General features: G+C 36.7%; 1 pseudogene; it reads right to left on the bottom strand.

The window, feature by feature from the left end:
- Positions 1–3,164: 3,164 nt before the first annotated feature.
- Positions 3,165–3,688, bottom strand: LOC148029866 (uncharacterized; annotated as a pseudogene).
- Positions 3,689–5,839: the final 2,151 nt, after the last annotated feature.

Here is a 5,839-nt window from a genome sequence, read left to right as displayed (position 1 = left end):
TAGATCCATAATTACCATTGGCTTAGAATTGCTGTGGACGTCTGTCTCTACCTCGTAACTTATCTTCAGTGTCGTGAGCTAGTGAAATGGCGTCTTCAAGAGTAGCAGGCTTGAACATGTTAACTTCAGCATAGTAATGCCCAAGGAGTCCAGACATATACTTACGCTTGTGTGTCGCTTCAGGTACGTCTTCAAGCATGCGTAGCTGGAGTAATGCATTCCAAAAACGCTCTGTATACTGAGGATTAGGCTCATGATCCCGTTGTTGGAGAAGATCCCATTGCTTAATAGCTTTCTCATGAAATTGTGGTGGAAGGAAATTCTACATAAACTTCTTCTTGAAATTCTCCCAAGTATCAGGACAATCTATGCTCTTGCATACTACAGTCCACCAAAGAGATGCTCTGTCTACTAAATGATTAGTGACACACTTGATTTTATCTTTTTCTGCATAGGTTTCCTCATGGAAATAGTCATCAAACTGACTAATGAATGCTAGAACAGTTTTTCCTTCTCGCATGCCATTGAAAGTACGAAATTTGAAACTTCTTTTACTTATCTTTGATTCCTTGCGGATGGTTTGAGCTTCAAGAGTTGCGTCGATGGTACGTTGAATAAGATCTTCAGCTTGAGGTTCTTCTTTGTTGGTAGACGCTCTTTGTAAATTTGCCAGTTGAGCTTGCAATGCTTGCCTAGCCCTTTGTTCTTCTTCCAATTGCATCATGATTAAGTCCAGCTTTTGCTCCATCGTAGGTTCAGGTAGGTTGCCTTCAGCCACCATAAGATCATCCATATGTGGTTCCGTCATCCTGCAAAACTAAAAAGACCTTTCTCACTCAAAATCAAGTTAGCGGGATGAGCGTAGCTCAAGTTTGGGAATACAAGGCTTATGTGTTTTTGGGTATAGCTTTCTCAATCTTCAAAAAATCTGCGATTTATCCTTCTTCGTATGCTGAAAATGCTTCAACAAACCTGCGTATGGGTAGAGTACCTTCCAATGAACAACTTTGCAGTTCGGAGTTTCTGCGCAGGAACAGTTTTTCTAGGAGTTTTGAGCACAAGTCAGTTCTGACTCTAGTTGACTAGTCTGACTTGCAGAGTTACAGACTTATGTGACTTGCAGAGTTGCAGAGTTGCAGAACTTAGTCGCTTTATAGAACTTGCAGAACTTGACTTGAAGATACTTGCCGAACTTGATTAATTGGGTGTGACCTGGAGTTAGTTTTGACTTGCAGGATTGAAGATTTTTATGTGACTAAGCTTAATTGATTAAGCTTGAGGCTTCTTGACAGGAAACGGCGCAAAACGTGGGGGGGGCCGTTTTTTCCGCCGAAATTCACGCTGAACACACCGACTTACTAGACGTCGAAATTTTATGGCTTATGGCTTTATTATTAAGCTTAATACTCATTAAAGCTTTTAAGCTTTTGAAAATATGAGCTTATCTCTGTTTATCCACGACTTGATGAAGGAGATGTAGGAGTGGTCCTCCGCCTCTGTAGCCCGTTCCTTCGCGATCCAATGACGGAAATAGGGGTTCTTGATCGCCAGAAGTCTGGCTGTATCTACGGTTCGCAACGAGATTGATCGTAGAGCCCGATCGTTCCAGGAGGTCCGCCTTCGCACGAGATGGGTAGCGATTGGAAGCTCTTGATCTCAGCTCCGCTCTGATACCACTGGTGCGCAGATCGGACACTGTATGCTCGCGTAGTGAATGCCGGAAGGTCCCCAAGAACAATGAACTCTACTTTTTGCACAAATTACAAAGTAAAAAGCATGAATGACAAGAGCAAGAGACCAATTGGGTGCAATCTCCCCCCATGCCTTGTGTGAGCACTCCAAAAAGCATGTATTTTATGTATATTTCATCTTCATGCTCAAATAATAGCCCAAATTACAAAATAGCAAGCTTTTAGCTTTTGAGTGTGCTTTTACATAAAAATAGAAACAAAGCTAATGGACGGTGCCCAAAGAGTCTGGCACGCCCAATACAATGTCCAAATAGAAATAACATAACCGTGCACCCATGCGCATACATAATAAATAATCAATGCCTCAATAAATAGGCATGTCATATAATCCATAAATCGAATACTCGCTATCCTCCAATGCTTTCCTTCGCCACTGCTGCTATCTCTACACATCAACTGAAGCATTCACAATCGTTAGTAAAATAATACAATTAAACCGACAAAAGTGAATACCTAGCAGTCTTCAGCTACATAAATAAATCAACTGGTTAGAAATAAATCCTAACCTTAATTTATTACGAGTGCGCACTTTAAACTCATAAACGTTTATTAATTTAATATGCATTTTGCGAAATCACCCGCTATGGAATCACCCATGTACACACTAAATTAATGAAACGCCCGAAAAGGATAGGCGTCCCCATCAACTTCTCGCACAAAGAATCCACTGTGTATGAGCCCCGGTCATCAAAGTTTACGGAATCCACCGTAAAACCTCATGGAATCCACCGTGGCACGGAATCCACCGTGAAATATGCCTCCTGGCATCAAATCTAATCCATGTAGGAAGTACTACAATTGAACAATAGGTGGAATGGGAATAGAGACATGCAATCATGTATATGAAAAGGAGCGCAATCTCACTCTCAATCTCACTTTCACTCACAATCTCAATTGCAATCACATTCATATTCTTACTCTTGGATTTGGAGGAAGATGATGATGAAGATGATTGTTCACTCGGCTTTTTACCAAAATGAGTTCACATATCCAAAATAGACATTTTATAATAATGGTGTGTTTTTCAAAGAAGACACATACCAAAAATTGACATAATCCTCCCAAATCATCACTTGCATGTAAACTTGCAAAAAAATGGAAAGAAATCATAAATAGCATGATATATATTTTTATTTTAAAGTGTTAAAAACTTTCTATTTTCTATTTTTGAAGGCTCATATCTCCAAAATGGTGAAGAATTGGACCGAGCCTATGAGATGATAAAATATTCTCCTCTTTGAACTTTGTGAGACAAAAATTTCCAATTTTTTCTCCATTTGATAAGAAATTAGCTTCTAAAAAAAGTCTTTTGCCTAAGTTAAGAAAAAATTTGACAAAAAATTTACCATCACCAAAATTTGTCAAAACACTTAAAATGATATAAAAATCATTTTCAAATATTCTCCCCTTTTTTCAAAAACTCTGTTGTCTTGAGAGTTGGAAAGATTGATATTCTTGTTGCAAACTATCTAGATAAACCCAAGTTGCATCCTTGATAGGATATGTATTCCATTTCAGCAACACCTCTACAATATCTCTACCTCTTAGATGTCTGACTTTACGATGTCCAATACTAGTTCTAGTTCCACCTTCAATATTCCATCTTCTTGTAATCTAAACTTCTCATGATCAAAGTTAACAACATACTTTTTCAATAAACTCACATGAAAATTAGGACGAACCTTGACATGAGATTGCAATTTCAGCTTATATGCAAGTGAACCAATCTTCTTTAGAAATTAGAGTGGTCCTCCAAAATGTGGAGATAACTTTCTATCTTTCCCAAGAAACAAATTAGTTCAATGGGGTTCAACTCTCAAGAAAACCATATCACCTTCATTAAACTCTAGTGTTCTCTTTTTATTACCATAATATTTCTTTTGCCTTAGTTGTGTCTCTTTAATATGTTTCTTTATTCTTTTTAATTCCTCATCCATTGTTTCAAGCATTTGTTTTGAAATTTCTACTCTATTTGAAGCATTAGAAAAATGAATAGGAGTCACATGGTTATAACCATACATTGTCTCAAATGAAGTCATCTTAATTTACACATGTCATGAAATGTTGCATGCAAATTCAATTAGGGCTAAATATTTAGTTCAATTGTTTTTTTTTTCATTTAGATACATTCTAAGTATGTCTTCTAAAACCCGGTTCACTCTCTCTGTCTCCCCATCAGTCTATGGATGAAATACAGTACTCATCTTTAGTTCAATTCCAATGGCCTTAAATGTGGCTTGCCAAAAGTTACATGTAAATTTTGAATCTCTATCAGAAACAATACTTTTGGGCATACCATGCAAACAAAAGATTTATTTCACAAATAATTTAGCTACATTTAAAGATGTGTCAGTCTTTTTTCATGGGAAAGAAATGTACTATTTTTGTGAGTCTATCCACTACCACAAAGATAGTGTCATATCCTCCCCTAGCAATCGACAACTTAGTGATAAAATCCATAAATTTGGATTCCCACTTTTGGTCAAGTATATTGAGAGTGGGATCTTAATCTAGATAAAGGGTGGAAAGTGTGCCAAAATTCACCATTTTAAAGAAAAAATGTGAGCCCACAGGAAGCGCTAGAGGTAGGTCCAGTCATTTTCAGCGTAAGTGAAAGATGGATGTTAAAGTCACATTTAAAGATGAATCCCACACTAGTTTTGGATTTTTATATATTTTCTGGAGTAGCGAGACCAACAATGTCAAGTCCCAAGCAATGTAGGAGTCTGAGATAAACATACAAAATTTTTGAGATCACAATTATGATGTTAAATGTGGAAGTTATTGGTGCCAATTTATTGCCAAGATATAAAAGATGAGAAATCTCAATAAGTCTCGTTTTTCATGAAAATTTGGTTTATTTTTATGTTCAATCATGGAAATGATGTGCCTATGGCATGAAATTTGATATCAGCATAGCATGTGATGTGTTTAAATGCGGTTATAAAGAAAATTCACAATCCAATATCACATTAATGAGAAATTAATTATTCAAAATTCAAAAAATACACAAAATGTAATTTTGATAATAATTTAAAAAATAGTAGAAATAAATATTATATGTGGATGAAATAGTATATATTGATTGCCATTGTTAGACTTTGTTGGTGTGTAATAAAAAATTACAAAATATGAGTATTTAGAGTAGAAATAATTGAGAAAGATAGCACAAAATTAAGAAAAAATGATTTTTAAATCTATAAAAATATAAGAAATAGTAAAATACACTCAGATGTATGGTGGGCTATGGGGCATGAGGTTTGGTCTCAGTTTGCATCCATTTGCATGTTAAAATGCCCGTTTAGGGGGTGGTTCTATGGAAAAATATCATATAACATAAATAACATTACATAATGAATCAATGTGCGTCGAGGTTGAAATGCCAAGTTTTATTTCATGAAAAATAGATGACTATGCATTGAAGTGCATCATTTAGGTTTTGTTCAATATGTAAAGGAGCGAAAGCACGGGTTAGCCCGGTTCCATCTCCTCAATGTTGCACTATGTTAGGGGAATTCATGAAAAGAATGTCTTTGCAAAACACATGGCTAACAATTGGTCAAAATCTTTGAGCACACTAGGGCATGACGTTGCATATGCATGAGGCATGGTATCAAAGAAAAACTCTTAGATGCATGGTACTTGTCTGCCAAATTATTGATCTATGTTGAGTGAAAGAGGTTCCTTTGTCGTAAGTTAGAGTGGCTATCTTCAAGAAAGGTTGTGTGAGAAAATAATAAATCTCCTAGATAAGAAAAGATACAAAGAGCGAACTATATTTCATTATGCATTAGAAATCAAAATGCTGCATGTTGGGGCCAATCCTCCCTGGGATATAGGAGAGCTATGGGGGCCACAACATTTAGCTTGCCCTCTATGTATGTAAATAGAGGTAAAGTAGTTACCTAAGTATGGGAAGCTCCATGTGCTTGGAGTCACGATGGGTAAACCATCGGACTACAGCTTAAAACTTATATCTACAAAGGCATTAGTTAGATAAACCATTTTGTATCATCCAAATGCTCCTGGTCGCCAACCAGCGTGAGGCTATGAGGACTCAAGGGTGGTTGAGAGGTTTGAGCTCCCCA

Source organism: Lygodium microphyllum, chromosome 10 (genome assembly GCF_053477565.2).
Source record: "Lygodium microphyllum isolate KBCC chromosome 10, Lygodium_microphyllum_v1.1.10, whole genome shotgun sequence".
Lineage (NCBI taxonomy): Eukaryota > Viridiplantae > Streptophyta > Polypodiopsida > Schizaeales > Lygodiaceae > Lygodium > Lygodium microphyllum.
Note: the sequence above shows the minus strand (reverse complement) of the source record. Positions and strands in the feature narration are given on the sequence as shown.